The sequence below is a fragment of the Macaca fascicularis genome, chromosome 19 (genome assembly GCF_037993035.2).
Source record: "Macaca fascicularis isolate 582-1 chromosome 19, T2T-MFA8v1.1".
NCBI classification, from domain to species: Eukaryota; Metazoa; Chordata; class Mammalia; order Primates; family Cercopithecidae; genus Macaca; species Macaca fascicularis.
In genome coordinates this window covers 61,463,326-61,480,213 of record NC_088393.1, presented here as the reverse complement: position 1 = coordinate 61,480,213, position 16,888 = coordinate 61,463,326, and the positions used below count along the sequence as shown (strand labels likewise).

The 16,888-nt window shown below is 46.7% G+C and overlaps 1 long non-coding RNA gene and 1 other non-coding gene across 8 annotated transcripts in view; both read right to left on the bottom strand.

The window, feature by feature from the left end:
* The window catches only part of LOC123570285 (uncharacterized), a 52,847-nt gene that overhangs the window by 31,773 nt on the left and 4,186 nt on the right, over positions 1–16,888 (bottom strand). For 5 of the 7 annotated variants that reach the window (XR_012427955.1, XR_012427953.1, XR_006694358.2 and 2 more), the window contains exon 3: positions 14,458–14,589. The exons of the other annotated variants lie outside the window; for them this stretch is intronic. This is a non-coding gene — a long non-coding RNA (uncharacterized lncRNA). The remainder of the gene's footprint in view (positions 1–14,457; positions 14,590–16,888) is intronic. 7 annotated transcript variants of the gene reach the window in all.
* LOC123570406 (U6 spliceosomal RNA) lies at positions 15,732–15,838 on the bottom strand. Its single transcript, XR_006694588.1, has one exon. It is a non-coding gene; the product is annotated as a U6 spliceosomal RNA (small nuclear RNA).

Sequence of the window (16,888 nt, the reverse complement as noted above, 5' to 3'; positions counted from 1 at the left end):
CGTCCAGGCTGGAGTGCAGTGGCGCGATCTCGGCTTACTGCAAGCTCCGCCTTCTGGGTTCACACCATTCTCCTGCGGCACCCGCCACCACGCCCGGCTAATTTTTTTGTATTTTTTTAGTAGAGACGGGGTTTCACCATGTTAGCCAGGATGGTCTCAATCTCCTGAATTCGTGATGCACCCACCTCAGCCTCCCAAAGTGCTGGGATTACAGGCGTGAGCCACCGCGCCCAGCCAATACCTGCCCTCTTGATGCAAATCCAAGTTTGGCATCCTCATCTAGGCATTCATTTGTTAACCTATTCTGTAGTCTTCTGACCTACCTCTTCTACTACTCTTCTTTGCAATTTTACTGTAAGGCAAGAAATTCCTAGTTTTCAGTAACCAGCACTCAAAATGCCTGGGTCCCACACGTCACAGGCAATGTGCCAGTATGTTCTTATCAGACTCCAAAAAGCACTCCCAGACTGCATGTCACCAAGTGGACAATTATCACAAGCCCCTGGGAAAACTTGCAAGGCAGCATAGAACCCGTATCTCCACAGGCAATCCTCCTACAGTCCAACAGAAGACAGTGTTGGAATGTGTTGAATTCTGACATTCTGTTCTACCACCTCACGGGAGACGGCGACTGTAAAAGCCTTTGGGAGAGTGTGGCTGGGAAATGGGCACATCGCTTCTCAGCACACATCCAGCAAGTGATCCTCCACGTGTCAAAAAATCTTATGCTTGCTGGGCGCGGTGGCTCACACCTGTAATCCCAGGACTTTTGGAGACGGAGGTGGGAGGATCACGGGAGGTCAGGAGTTCGAGACCAGCCTGGCCAACATGGTGGCACCCCATCTCCACTAACTACAAAAACTAAGCCAGGCACAGCTGTAATCTCAGCTACTTGGGCGACTGAGGCAGGAGAATTGCTTGAACCCAGGAGGCAGAGGTTGCAGTGAGCTGAGATCACTGCACTACACTCCAGCCTGGGCAACAGAGTGAGATCCTGTCTCAAAAAAAAAAAAAAAAAAAATAGTGATCTCAGGTGATCCACCATCTTGGCCTCCCAAAGTGCTGGGATTACAGGCGTGAGCCACCACGCCCGGCCTCAACTTGCTTCTTTCACTGTGTTCTGTGACTTGCCTCAAAATTCTTTCCAGCAAGAGATCCAAGAACCCGCTTTTGGGGTCTGGATTGGGTGCCTCTTTTCTGGCAATGGTGTGACTGGGCTATCCCTGAATCCAAGCATTACAGCTGCTACGTAACCCAGCCTCACAACTCAAATGACCCTGGTCATTTCCTTAAAGCTGGACTAAAGTCCAGTTTATGGCACACAACAAGCACCACAGTTTAGCTTTTACCTGCAGTGGCTCCTGGAGCCCCCTGCTCCCCCCATGGTCATGGTGTTTTTTCGGTGCTCGCCTCAGTCATTGGATCTCAGCAATGACAGCACTTTCATTCTGACACCAGAAAGTGCCCCCGAGGCTGAGTGCCACAGAGTGAGAAGTACCCTCCCTGTATTGTCCAGTACCTGGAAACTGCAAGCACATCCTCTATGCAGAAGATAAGAGATTTAAAACTGACTTCTGAATATCGCTTAATAGTGAAAAGTAGAGTAAGCCCTCTCTCCAGTTCTTAAGAACAATGCAGATCCTTGTAATGCAAATCCTAGGCCTGCCCGGAGGCTCATGCCTGTAATCCCAGCGCTTTGGGAGTCCCCAGCCTGAGTGACACCTTCCTGAATAACACCTTTTACATTAGGTGGACAGGCCCGGTATGGTGGCTCGCCTGTAATCCTAGCAGTTTGGGAGGCCAAGGCAGGAGGATTGCTTGAGCACAGGACTTCGAAACCAGCCTGGGAAACATACTGAGGTCCCTTATCTACAAAAAATGTAAAAATTAGTTGGGTGTAGTGGTGCGCACCTATAGTCCCAGCTACTGGGGAGGTGGAGGTGGATCACTTGAATCTGGAAGGCAGAGGTTGCAGAGAGCCAAGATCTGGCTACTGCACTCCACCCTGGGCAACACAGTGAGACTGTCTTTTTTAAAAAAAAAAATCTGCCTTTGTGGGTAGCTAAATAAAAAACAGGTGCAGTGGCTCACGCCTGTAATCCCAGCACTTTGGGAGGCCGAGATAGGCGGATCACGAGGTCAGGAGATCGATACCATCCTGGCTGACATAGTGAAACCCCATCTCTACTAAAAATACAAAAAATTAGCCTGTCATGGTGGTGGGCGCCTGTAGTCCCCGCTACTGGGGAGGCTGAGGCAGAAGAATGGCGTGAACCCAGGAGGCAGAGCTTGCAGTGAGCCGAGACTGGGCCACTGCACTCCAGCCTGGGTGACAGAGTGAGACTCTGTCTCAAAAATAAAAAATAAATAAATAAATAAATAAAAATAAACCAATAATGCAGTCCGAACATGGAGGCTCATGCCTGTAATACTAGCACTTTGGGAGACCAAGGTGGAAGGATCACTTGAGGTCAGGAGTTCGAGACCAGCCTGGCCAACATGGTGGCACCCCATCTCTACTAAAAATACAAAAAATAAGCCGGGCACAGGTGTAGTCTCAGCTACTCCAGAGACTGACAGGAGAATTGCTTAAACCCGGGAGGTGGAGGTTGCTGTGAGCTCCCACCACTGCACTCCAGGCTGGGCAACAGAGTGAGATCCTATCTCAAAAAATGAAAAATATTTTTTCTCTACAAGATTACATTTAATTGGCAACTACCTAGCTTTGAGCCAGCAAAGAGAAAAGTAACAGTTTTTTGGCCGGGCGCGGTGGCTCAAGCCTGTAATCCCAGCACTTTGGGAGGCCGAGACGGGTGGATCACAAGGTCAGGAGATTGAGACCATCCTGGCTAACACGGTGAAACCCCGTCTCTACTAAAAAATACAAAAAACTAGCCGGGCGAGGTGGCGGGCGCCTGTAGTCCCAGCTACTCGGGAGGCTGAGGCAGGAGAATGGCGTGAACCCGGGAGGCGGAGCTTGCAGTGAGCTGAGATCCAGCCACTGCACTCCAGCCTGGGTGACAGAGCGAGACCCTGTCTCAAAAAAAAAAAAAAAAAAAAAAAAAAGGTAACAGAACTTTTTGTTTTTTTGAGACAGGTTCTTGCTCTGTCTCCCAGGCTGGAGAACTGTGGCACAATCATCGGCTCACTGCAGCCTCAACCTCCCTGGTCATACACAACTGTAGCATTTTGGCTAAACTAGCATGGCTTACAGATAACAAGTAGTTCTTTCTCTCTCTCTCTCTCTCTCTCTCTTTTTTTTTTTAATAAGACAAGAGTCTTGCTCTGTTGCCCAGGCTGGAGTTCAGTGGTGCGATCTTGGCTCACTCCAACCTCCACCTGCCAGGTTCAAGCAATTCTCCTGCCTCAGTGTACCGCGTAGCTAGAACTACAGGCGTGTGCCATCATGCCAAGCTAATTTTTTGTATTTTTAGTAGAGATGGGGTTTCACCATGTTGGCCAGGCTGGTCTCTAACTCCTGACCTTGTGATCCACCTGCCTAGGCCTCCCAAAGTCCTGGGATTACAGGTGTGAGCCACTGCGCCCGGCCTCAACTTGCTTCTTTCACTGTGTTCTGTGACTTGCCTCAAAATTCTTTCCAGCAAGAGATCCAAGAACCCGCTTTTGGGGTCTGGATTGGGTGCCTCTTTTCTGGCAATGGTGTGACTGGGCTATCCCTGAATCCAAGCATTACAGCTGCTACGTAACCCAGCCTCACAACTCAAATGACCCTGGTCATTTCCTTAAAGCTGGACTGAAGTCCAGTTTATGGCACACAACAAGCACCACGGTTTTTAGCTTTTACCTGCAGTGGCTCCTGGAGCCCCCTGCTCCCCCCATGGTCATGGTGTTTTTTCGGTGCTCGCCTCAGTCATTGGATCTCAGCAATGACGGCACTTTCATTCTGACACCAGAAAGTGCCCCCGAGGCTGAGTGCCACAGAGTGAGAAGTACCCTCCCTGTATTGTCCAGTACCTGGAAACTGCAAGCACATCCTCTATGCAGAAGATAAGAGATTTAAAACTGACTTCTGAATATTGCTCAATAGTGAAAGGCAGAGTAAGCCCTCTCTCCAGTTCTTAGGAACAATGCAGATCCTTGTAATGCAAATCCTAGGCCTGCCCGGATGCTCATGCCTGCAATCCCAGCGCTTTGGGAGTCCCCAGCCTGAATAACACCTTCCTGAATGACACCTTTTGAATTACTTTCTTTTTTCTTTTCTTCTTCTTCTTTTTTTTTTTTTTTTGCTTAGTGTCACTCTGTGGCCCAGGCTGGAGTGCAATGGCGCAATCTTCAGCTCACTGCAGCCTCTGCCTCCTGGGTTCGAGCAATTCTCCTGCCTCAGCCTCCCGAGTAGCTGGGATTCCAGGCGCCCGCCACCACGCCTGGCTAATTTCTGTATTTTTAGTAGAGACAGGGTTTCACCATATTGGCCAGGCTGGTCTCTTAGCCAGGCTGGTCTCGAACTCCTGACTTCGTGATCTGCCCACCTCAGCCTCCCAAAGTGCTGGGATTCCAGACACGAGCCACCGAGCACGTCCATCACCTTTTAAATTACGTGGACAGGCCTGGTGTGGTGGCTCGCCCATAATCCTAGCAGTTTGGGAGGCCAAGGCAGGAAGATTGCTCCAGCACAGGACTTTGAAACCAGCCTGGGAAACATACTGAGGCCCATTTCTCTACAAAAGATTTAAAAAGTAGCTGGGTGTGGTTGTGTACACCTATAGTCCCAGCTACTCTGGAGACGGAGGTGGATCACTTGAGTCTGGAAGGCGGAGGTTGCAGAGAGCCAAGATCACACCACTGCACTCCAGCCTGGGCCACAAGAGCGAAACTCTGGTCTCAAAAAAAAAAAAAAAAAAGGGTATTAGGGGCAGAGAATCAAGGTGTGCGAGTCATGACTACAAATAGAGAGGACTCAGTGTTGGAGATTTTAGGGCAGTCTCACAACCTAAATGTCAGGCTCCTGTGACCACGGGGAAGTGAACATGGGAAGACAATACTTAGTGAACTCTATGAGGACTTCCCATCCTGAGGATGAAGGGCAGGGCAGGGGCCCTGGAGCTGTTTTGTACCCCAGGGGCCACCCATTGATGGAGAATGGATTAGAGTCTGGCCACACCCACTCTTTGCCCTCCAGCCTCCTCCCTGAATTTGATTTTCCTAGCTTCTGTAAATGCATTTTTGTTTTCTTTTCTTTTTCTTTTTTTTTGAGAGGACGTCTGGCTCTGTCAGCCAGGCTGGAATAGCATGATCTTGCCTCACTGTGACCTCTGTGCCCTGGGTTCAAGTGATTCTCCTGCCTCAGCCTCCAGAGTAGCTGGGATTACAGGCATGCAACACCCCACCCAGCTAATCTTTTTTTTTTTTTTTTTTTTTGAGTGATCTCAGCTCACTGCAACCTCTGCCTCCGGGGTTCAAGCAATTCTCCTGCCTCAGCCTCCCTAGTAGCTGGGATTACAGTCGTGCGCCACCACGCCCGGCTAATTTTGTATTTTCGGTAGAGACGGGGTTTCTCCATGTTGGTCAGGCTGGTCTCAAAAACTCCCGACCTCAGGTGATCCGCCCACCTCGGCCTCCCAAAGTGCTGGGATTACAGACATGAGCCATCACGACCGGCCCCCAGCTGATTTTTATCTTATTTACAGAAACAGGGTCTCACTATGCCGCGCAGGCTAACCAGTCTGGTACAGGCGCTCACCAGCAAAGCCAACTAACTTTTAAAATTTTTAGTAGAGATGAAGTCTCACTTTTTTGCCCAGGCTGGTCTCAAACTACTGAGCTCAAGCGATCTGCCTGCTTCAGCCTCTTAAAGTTCTAGGATTACAGGCATGAGCCACCGCACCCAGCCTTCGAATAAATTTAGACTTATAGAAAAGTTGCAAAAGGTACACAAAGTTCTCTATGTTCTCCACCGAGTTTCCTTGAATGTCCACGTTTTACATTAGACTTGCCACAACTAGGAAATAAACAATACCATTGTCTGAATTCCAGAGCTTATTATGATTCCCATTTTTCCATTTTGTCCCAGGGAGAACCTCTCATTGGGATTCCTGGTCACGTCTAAGACCATCTACCCTATTTCTGTTGCTCTGTTTCATTCTATTGATATCACCTTATTGCTATTACAATTGTCTCAGGTGTTTGCATGTTCATTTTCTCTCTCCTACTGACCGATAATGCTCTGCAAAGACAGAGACCTGGTATACCCCCTTTAAATTCTGGCTTTCCCAGTGCCCAGAACAGGGCTTGATTTCTGACAGGTAGTTAGTGGGTTTGATTCCTGCACAAAAATCTGCTTAACTGCAGGCCTGGACTATAACTCTAGAAGGGTGGAGACCCAGTCTCCCTCCCACCATGGCGTCCCCAGTACTAACAGGGAACCCACTCGGAAGCCCAGTCAATACTCTTGAAATGAATGACGGGCTGAACAGAGGTTAATATCACAGACAAACATCATTTAATCTTGTAATTCTCAATCCCAGTTGACACATGGGGGAAACAAGCTCAATGCTGGCCTGATTTGTCCCTCCTCAAGCAAACAAAACACAAAACATGGCGGAGAAGTGGAGAAGTCAAAATTAAAACCTGGGAGGCTAAGATACAGCCTTTAAAGCTGAGCTTAATTAACCCTAACTATGGGTGACAGAGCTTGCCGCCAGCCTCGTCTCACTGCACCCCAGATAGGCAAGTCATTTGTTAATTTATTTTTAAAAATTTTTTAAAAATTATTATTTTTTTGAGACGGTGTTTCACTCTTATTGCCCAGGCTGGAGTGCAGTGCTGTGATCTTGGCTCACTGCAGCCTCCGCCTTCCCAGGGTCAAGTGATTCACCTGTCTCAGCCTCCTGACTCACTGGGATTACAGGCACACACCACCATGCCCGGCTAATTTTTTAATTTCTAGTAGAGATGGCGTTTCACCATGTTAGCCAGGCTGGTCTTGAACTCCTGGCTTCAAGTAATTCATGCACCTTGGCCTCCCAAACAAAGTGCTAGCTTACTTCAGCCTCAAGCTCCTGATCTTAAGGGATCCTCCCACTTCAGCCTCCTGAGTCAAATTGTTGGGATTACCAGGAAAGAGCCGCCACACCCAGCTAAATTTTTTTAAGTTTCAGATCTCCCTGTGTTACCCAAGCTGATGTGGAACTCCAGAGCTCAAGCAATCCTCCCATCTCAGCCTCCCAAAGTGATGGGATTACAGTCCTGAGTTACCACACCCAGACAATTACTAGAAGAGTCAATGTTGTCACCACTCCCTAATTTCTGTATGTAATATCCTCCCAACCAGTATACCCTACCCCCTCCACTCAAAGTTTCTCCACTTGGCCAATATCCTTTCATCTATTCAATTCACAATTTAAAGCCACCTCTTCAAGAGGAAGCCAGCACCCTCGTACCCAGGTGATGGCCCCTGTCACAGTAGCCTATAAATCTGCTCACGGTACAGTACAATTGACGTGGAATCATCAGTTGCAGTAAGTATCTGTGCACGCCTTTGCTTAGTATTTACCTCCCTGGGGTTATTAACACACCTATATGCATGTGGAGAACAATGATTTTCCCCTCCCAACATGGTCTAAGTGTCTGTGAAAGGTAATACTTTCCTCAGTTTGACTCCAGACTGGAACCTTGCCTGGCCAGAGCCAGGTCCTCAAAATGAACATTAATTGGAATACGAAGAAATAACAAAGAATGGGCGGGAGGTGGAAGAGCATCATCAGGACAAATAGCTAATGGCTGCGGGGCTTAATACCTAGGTAGATAGGTTCAGCAAATCACCATGGCATGCATTTACCTATGTAGCAAACCTGCACATCCTGCACCCAGAACTTTAAATTAATGAAAAATGAAAGAAAAAAGTAACAGAATGAGGGCCTGGCACAGTGGCTCACGCCTGTAATCCCAGCACTTTGGGAGGCCGAGGTGGGTGGTCACTTGAGACCAGGAGTTGGAGACCAGCCCGGTCAACATGGCAAAACCCCGTCTCTACTAAAAATACAAAAAATTAGCCGGGCGTAGTGCCACGTGCCTGTAGTCTCAGTGGCTTGGGAGGCTGAGGCACTAGAATCACTGGAACCCAGGAGGTGGAAGTTGCAGTAAGCCAAGATGGTGCCAGTGTACTCCAGCCCAGGCGACAGAGTGAGACTGTGTCTCAAAAAAAAAAAAAAAAAAAAAAAAGGAAGAAGGCTGGGTGCGGTGGCTCCCGCCTGTAATCCCAGCACTTTGTGAGGCAGGTGGATCATGAGGTCAGAAGTTCGAGACTAGCCTGGCCAACATGGAGAAACCCAATCTCTACTAAAAATTAAAAAAGTAAGTCGGGTGTGGTGGTGGGCGCCTGTAATCCCAGCTACTCAGGAAGCTGAGGCAGGAGAATCGCTTGAACCCGGGAGGCGGAGGTTGCAGTGAGCCAAGATCGTGCCACTGCACTCCAGCCTGGGGGACAGTGCCAGACTCAAAAAAAAAAAAAGAAAAAAAGAAAAAAAAGAACAGAATGAACAAGCCGAAAGCTTTTTAATATAAATTTGGAAGCTGGTGGGGGGTGTGGGAAACATGAGAGGCCTGCAGGGATCAGGGCTATTACAGGCCTGATTTGCAAGACACTGAACTTTACTCAATTCAATTCAATTCAACTTTACTCTAATTCCATGGTCGCCCCACCCTCTCCAAACACTCCTAAATATTGGCCCGTGCTCTCTGAATGAAGTTTTCTTTCTCTCTTCTTCCAAATACTCAACCTTCAAAGAGATGAATGGATTTCTTTGTGACACTCTATTTACTGTTTTAGAACCTTTCTTATACATTATTCACTCCCTAAACTCTTCATTCTTTCTGAAAACCTTTTCTGGATCATCTCGGGGCTATAATCCCATTCTGTGGAGAGCAGGGAATTTTTTAAAAGTCCCCAATCACTTTTTAGCCTGGGGCAAGGCAAAACCAAGGGAAGTTGGGACAGAGAAATTCTTCCTCTTTTTTGTTTTGAGACAGGGTCTCACTGCCTCCCTAGCTAAAGTTCAGTGGTACAATCAAGGCTCACTGCAGCTTCAACCCGCTCCTGGGTTCAAGCAATCCTCCTACCTTTTACTGCCAAGTAGCTGGGCCTACACCATGCATTGGTAATTTTTTAATTTTTTTGTAGAGACGGAGGTGGAGGTTCACTATGTTGCCCAGGCTGGCCTTGAACTCCTGGGCTCAAGTGATCCGCCTGCCTCGGCCTCCCAAAACGTTGGGATTACAGGTGTGAACCACCTCAGCTCACCTCAGCTTTAATACTGAATATTAAGCTCTTTGAGAAGTTGGATGTATCCATTTTGTCCACCAAGGCATCCAGATACTTAAAAGGATTCCATGTGTGTTTTCAGTTCCAGGTTTAGAACATCTTCATCTACATGAGGAAAAGCACCTCCACTTCCTGTGTGTGCCTCAAAAGTCACCTTCGATTTGGTGATTCCTCAAAGTTAAATATCACTTCAGTTAAGTTTAGGGGGGAGAAAGTTAAACACAGAACTACAGAATTATCTGCTGGGGGCGGTGGCTCATGCCTATAATCCCAGTACTTTGAGAGGCTGAGGTGGGCAGATCACAAGGTCAGGAGTTCGAGACCAGCCTGGCCAACATGGTGAAACCCCATCTCTACTGAAAAAAAAAAAAGGCCGGGCGCGGTGGCTCAAGCCTGTAATCCCAGCACTTTGGGAGGCCAAGATGGGCGGATCACGAGATCAGGAGATCGAGACCACCCTGGCTAACACGTTGAAACCCCGTCTCTACTAAAAAAAATACAAAAAACTAGCCAGGCGACGTGGCAGGCGCCTGTAGTCCCAGCTACTCGGGAGGCTGAGGCAGGAGAATGGCGTAAGCCGGGAGGCGGAGCTTGCAGTGAGCTGAGATTCAGTCACTGCACTCCACCCTGGGCGACAGAGCCAGACTCTGTTTCAAAAAAAAAAAAAAAAAAGTTAGCAGGGCGTGGTGGCAGGCGCCTGTAATCCCAGCTACTCACTGCAGGAAAGTCATTTGAGCCTGGGACGTGGAGGTTACAGTGAGCCAAGATCACACCACTGCACTCTAGCCTGGGTGACAGAGCAAGACTCTGTCTCAAAAAAAAAAAATTTAAAGTTTGATTTGGTACTATCATGGAGATCATAACTAAAATATATATATATATATATACACACACACACACACACACACTTAAAAATAAATAAATAAATAATAAAATAAAGTTTCCCCAACTGGTGTTTGACTTCATATAATTCAGTTCCCTTTAAATGAGTCCAGAAGCTTCTAGGCTGTGGCAAGGGGCTCCCTCTCCTGGTTAAGATCTGCCAGCTCTTACAATTTCCTTTTTCAGGTCTACAAACCACTCTGCCCTCGTGCAGCCATCACAGCCCTCCCTGCTTATCTCAAGACAGACTCTAGGTTAACCGGTGAGTAGAGCTTTACCGAGCTGTGTGCAGAGAAAACACGGAGAATTACAGCACAGAAAGAAACAACGGAAGCCTGAGTATCAGACGTCGCTGTTCAGAAATTCATCAGGTTTAATGCATTCTCTGGAGTCTCACGGACTGTCCTTTGGTGCTTTCCACCTTTTTTTCCTTACTCTCCTATCCAACCTCTCTCACCTTGTAGCCCCATGTGTACCTGCCGTGACGGTAGGACCCATTTTCCCCTGAGCAAGTCTGATCTACCTCTTCTCAAGATTCCAGATCTCAAACAACTGCCATCTCTGGTTCTCAGTCCGTTTTGCATTGGAACAATCTTTCCACACCAGAGGGATCCCTTTTTAGGTTGCTATGCCCAACAGTTCTCACTTTCTCTTCAATTCTGATTCCAGGCTATGCGCTGGAAATTGTCTCTTACAGGTATAAGACAGAGCGAGGCTATGCAAAGCTGCTGTGACCAAGAAATTAAAAGATCACTACATAACATGGCTACATAATATCTACCTTTATTTATTTATTTATTTGAAATGGAGTCGCACTCTGTCACCCAGGCTGGAGTGCGATGGCCCAATTTCAGCTCACTGCAAACTCCGCCTCCTGGGTTCAAGCGATTCTCCTGCCTTAGCCTCCTGAGTAGCTGGGACCACAGGCGCCCGCCACCATGCCTGGCTAATTTTTGTGTTTTTAGTAGAGATGGGGTTTTACCATGTTGGTCAGGCTGGTCTCGAACCCCTGACCTCTGGTGATCAGCCCACCTTGGCCTCCCAAAGTGCTGGGATTACAGGCGTGAGCCACCGCACCTTGCCATGGAGAGAGAGTTTCCATAAACAAGACCAAACCCATGTTAACATTGAGAAAGCGCCAAAAACCTCCAGAGAAAATAACAGAGGGAAATGGGCCAGGTGGGACCTTAGGGAGCTGCTGGTTCAAGATCTGCATAAAATAAGATGAGAAGTGGCTGCTGACTTTGATTCAGAGTCAATGAATGCAACGCCCCTTCCTCCTGATTCCGTTTCGCTATGAGAAAACGCAGGCCCACATCTTTGTGGAGAATGCCAGCATCGCCTAGGCACTGAAGAATGTCAGTGGCAAGATTTGGGATGAGGATAATAAAAAGATATCAACCTTTGTCAACCCTGCTGATATGTCCTGCAGAGAAAGCTGAAGTCGGAAAAGGCAAAGCAGATAAAGCTGATGGTGAAGAAGTGATGTGATTCCTCCCAGTACAGTCTTGACAGCCAGAGACTCCCCTTTGACCCAGACCTGGTGACCAGTGACTCTAAGATGGCATCGAAATCTAGAAGCGCACAGCTGCCTTTCTGCACGTCCTACAAGACAATATGCCTGAGGCGGAGTCTGTAGGACAGATGGACACGGGAAAGGGCTGGAACCAGGAGACATGCGTGCAGACTGCAACTTCCTGTCTACCACTTTCCCGGACAAACAAGTCTAGCAACATAACCTCCATCCTGGAATTGTTCCCCAGGTTATCATGCCTGGATGGCCAGCCATCATCCAGACCAACTCTGTGTGGTATTGAAGCCCTCAAAGTTACTAATTTGCAAGGGAAGTTTCTTTGGATCTACCATGCTGCAAAATCTGCTCCTGCCATTTCTGCAGTAATATTGCTTGATCTACGACTATGGAGATTGACAGCGTCTCCTAGCTGCTTACCATGACGGGGCCTGCCTCTGCCTGACCACTCTCCTCACCCAGAGAAACCAGCCTGGTGCAGGTACTTCAAAAATGCCTAGAAGGCTGGGTATGGTGGCTCATGCGTGTAATCCCAGCACTCTGGGAGGTCGAGGCGGGTGGACACCTGATGTCAGGATTTCAAGACCAGCCTGGCCAACGTGGTGAAACCCTGTCTCTACTTAAAAAAATTTTTTTAAACATACAAAAAAAAAAAAAAAAAAAATTAGCCAGCGACGTGGCATGAGCCTGTAATCCCAGCTACTTGGGAGGCTGATGCAGGAGAATCGCTTGAACCTGGGGTGCAGACGTTGCAGTGAGCCAAGATCCCACCACTACGCTCTAGCCTGGGTGACAGAGTGAGACTCCATCTCAAAAAAATAAAATTTAAAAAGACCAGCCAGGTCAACATAGTGAGACTCCGTCTCTATAAAAAAATAAAAGAGAGAGAGTAGTGGTGTGTTACGTCAAAAAAAAAAAAAGTAATTAAAAAAAGAAAAAGCAGCTGGACGCGGTGGCTCCTGCCTGTAATCCCAACACTTTGGGAGGCTGAGGAAGGTGGCCTGAGATCAGGAGTTCGAGACAAGCCTGGGCAACACGGCAAAACCCTGTCTCTATTTAAAAAAAAAAAAAAAATTAGCTGGGTGCAGTGGCTTACACCTGTAATCCCAGCACTTTGGGAGGCCGAGGCGGACAGATCATTTGAGGTCAGGAGTTCGAGACCAGCCTGGCCGACATGGCGAAACCCTGTCTCTACTAAAAATACAAAAATTTGCTGGGCGTAGTGGTGGGTGCCTGTAATCCCAGCTACTTGAGAGGCTGAGACAGGAGAATTGCTTGAACCTGGGAGGTGGAGGTTACGGTGAGCACCCATTGCACTCCAGCCTGCGCAACAGAGCAAGACTCAGTCTCAAAAAACGAAAACAAAAACAAAAACAAAAAAAATTGTGGTGGCTGGCATCTGTGATCTCAGCCACTCAGGGGGCTGAGGGGAGAGGATCACATGACCCCAGGAGGCAGTGGCTGCAGTGAGCCAAGATTGCACCATTACACTACAGCCTGGGCAACAAAGTGAGAACCTGTCTCCAAAAAAAAAAAAAGAGAGAAAGAAAAAGAAGAAAAGAAGATTCCTTCTCCAATGATAGGGTGGAATGGCACAGGGCGTGTATCTTACTATGAGCCCATGCACTGCCAGATCTCCATCTTGCCGCTGATGGCAAGATGAATGGTGCATGCCAGCACTGACTGGTTTGGACCAATTGCTAGATCTCCTTTGTAAATACCCAACATCCTGCTCTTCTTTGAACTGGGTTACCTTGGTGACTGTACCTATGGTGTGTCCTGAAGGCAGTTACCTTTCACCAATGTCCACCCAGGGCACTCGTGAGGAGAATCTGGGTGGTCTGGAGATGGAAGTTTGGAGAGGATTAAGGAGGGTTGCTGCAGAAGGCAAGGGCAGGTGTGAGGCCACTTTAACAAGATGGAGTTCTAACAAGGAATTCGACCCCCAAAGACAGAGAGAGGAATGACCTAGGAGTCAGAGGAGACCTGACTTCCCATTCTCACTGACACCTGACACCCAGGGAGCTATTGCTTTTCTTTTTTCTTTCTTTCGAGATAGGGTCTTGCTTTGTCACTCAGGCTGGAATGCAGTGGTGCAATCTTGGCTCACTGCAACCTCTGCCTCCCGGGTTCAAGCAATTTTCCCGCCTCAGCTTCCTGAGTAGCTGGGATTACAGGCATGCACCAACATGCCTAGCTGCATAGTTGCCCATAGCCTAGGCAACAAAAAAACAAAAAAATAAACCCTGTTTGTCCTTTTATTTCAATGTTTAATTTATGGAAAACTAGAAAATACCCCTTTAAATTTAGTCAGCATGTTCCCACACAGAGTTTTTTTTGCAAGATTAATTTTTACAAACCTTCCACAACTTGTTCAAACCGTGAGCTTATTCTTATCTAATTTAAAAATCACATAACCTTCTAAACTAGGCAAAAAGTTACATTCTCCTGCCTTTTAAAAATCTTTTACCAAAAACATGTTTCACTCTTCTCACACACTTTCCACGTAAAACTATTTTTTCAGTAGTTTCAATCACATGTTATAACAGTAATGAGCAACTTTTACTTTTGGTGGCTTAAATTTCCTTTCACAGTCCTTTCCCGACTTTCCCAGACCATCTACAACATGCTTTGACTTTCTGACTTGTCCTTAACACCTCCCTTTTGAACCAACCAGTTACTTTACTTTAGAACGACAATTTACCATACAAGATGCTTTCTTATAGACCAAGGAGTCTAACATATACACAAGTCAGTGGCTCACATGAAAGCTGCCATGGTGCAATGAAGGTGAAGGTCAGCATGCGATCCAGCTGAGGTGGGATCCTGTGGCCTCTTCATTCCACGGAGGGTGCACCAACTCACCTGCTGCGCTGGGTAGGCGGAGCACAAGCACCTGTGGTTTTTTTTAATTAAAAAAAAAATCTCTTTTCTTTATAATCTTTGCATAGATAGAGTGCATGGCTAATTCCACATGTTCCCAGGCCTTATCTAGAATCTAATGCTCCAAAGTAGGTAAACTGAACAATTTTCAAAAGCCTAAGAAGCAGTTGATGACCTTAAAGCATTGAACAAACCTAATATCTGACCTGCCTGATTTAGACTAAATGTCTTCATTTTCCCCAATCATCTTTAAAACTTTTTATTTCCCAAAGATTACTAAAGTTATGTGAACTAAAAGGCATTAGTTTTTATTGTTCTTTCAAAATATTTGATTTAGGTATTTGTTTATTTATTTGAGATTACTGGCTTTAGGGTAGAGTCCTTGGACGAACAGGACCAGGAAAGCATGCCATTTCTAGGGCCCAATATAATAAGTGGGCACAGAAGAAAGGCAAAACAGATCTTCAAAAATTAAGGGTCCCGTTTTTATACCAGATCCCAAATCCCAAAAAGAACAGAGCCTTGGATTTCTGAAGGGGAATCTATTGATTTCAAATTCCTGTGGTTCCATGAGGAAAACAGGTTTTTTTTCCAAAATGGCATCTCTGGTGCCTCCTGTTTTTCCCAAGGAGTCCCAGGCAGTTAGAATTTGAATATACACATTGCCGGACACGGTAGCTCACACCTGTAATCCCAGCACTTTGGGAGGCCGAGGCGGGTGGATCAGGTCAGGAGTTCAAGACCAGCCTGGCCAACATGGTGAGACCCTGTCTCTACTAAAAATACAAAAATTAGCTGGGCGTGGTGGCGAGTGCCTATAATCCCAACAACTCGGGAGGCTGAGACAGGAGAATCACTTGAACCCGGGAGGTGAGGTTGCAGCGAGCCGAGATCGCGCCAATGCACTCCAGCCTGGGTGACAAGCGTGAAACTCCATCTCAAAAAAAAAAAAAAAAAAAAAAATTGAATATATACACACACACATATATATGTGTATATATATTATATTTTTTATTTATATATTATACATATTTATATATATATTTTTTAATGAAAACCACAATTTCGTTATTGGGTGCCACCCGTTTTTGCTTAGATTCACATGACTTCCTTAGTGCTAGTTTGCAGATACAGAAATGATCTTGCCAGGATGCACAAAATATGGAATGCTTCATGAATTTGCATGTCATCCTTGTGCAGGGGCCATGCTAATCTTCTCTGTATCGTTCCAATTTTAATATATGTGCCGCTGAAGCGAGCACTACACTTTTATTTTATTTTTTATCTTTAATTTAATTTAATTTTATTTTATTATTATTATTATTATTTTTTGAGACAGAGTCTTGCTCTGTCACCCAGGTTGGAGCGCAGTGGCGTAATCTGGGCTCACTGCAAGCTCCGCCTCCTAGGTTCAAGCAATTTTCCTGCCTTCCTGAATAGCTGGGATTACAGACGTGCGCCAACATGTCCAGCTAATTTTGTTTTTTTTTTTAAGTAGAGACAGTTTTGCCATGCTGCCCAGGCTTGTCTTGAATTCCTGACCTGAAGTGAGGCCTGCCTCAGCCTCCCCAAGTGCTGGGATTATAGGCACGGGCCATGACGCCCGGCCAAATATCCACTTTTAATGTACTTGAGTTTTAACTATAGCGTTTGTTTAACAAAGTCCTTTCAAATCTTTTATTACCCAACCTTGGCTAGGCCAAACAGCCAATATTTCTGTGTTCTATAATGGAGAGGGAAGAGAATCAACACATGGTAAAGGTCACACCAGAAAGTACTTGTTGAGTAAGCCGGGAATGGAACCTGGCCCGCCTTTGTGAAAAGAGAAACACGGCCACATGGTTAGGAGGTTAAGCTTCCAAGGACATGATTGACCAGTTTACTGGGCCATCTTGAACAGGGGCTTATGGGGCCCTGGGCACGCATTTTATCCCAAGGTACCCCTCTTTGTGACAGAATACAGAAAGACACAAAGCACACCAGATGTATTATAGCTTAAGACCAGCCTCAGAATTCTTTCTTGTATTAATCAAAGCATTACGGGAGATAAACAGTGATTTTTACCGTTCATTTAACCAGTCTTCACAGAGCCAGAGAGGCCAGAGTCTGATTGGTAAGAAATACTTTACCTTTTGCCAGCGTGCCAGGTTTCTGGGTTCCCTTTGCCCAGGTGGCTCTAGTGACCCTGCTTGCCACACTATAGTCCTGAGGGCCAAGCCTGCCGCATCATAGAAGAAATTCTTTTCTGTTTTATGGAACCTCAGGCAAAAACCTCTTAGTTTTGCAAGTTGTCACCCAAGGGGTTGCATGGG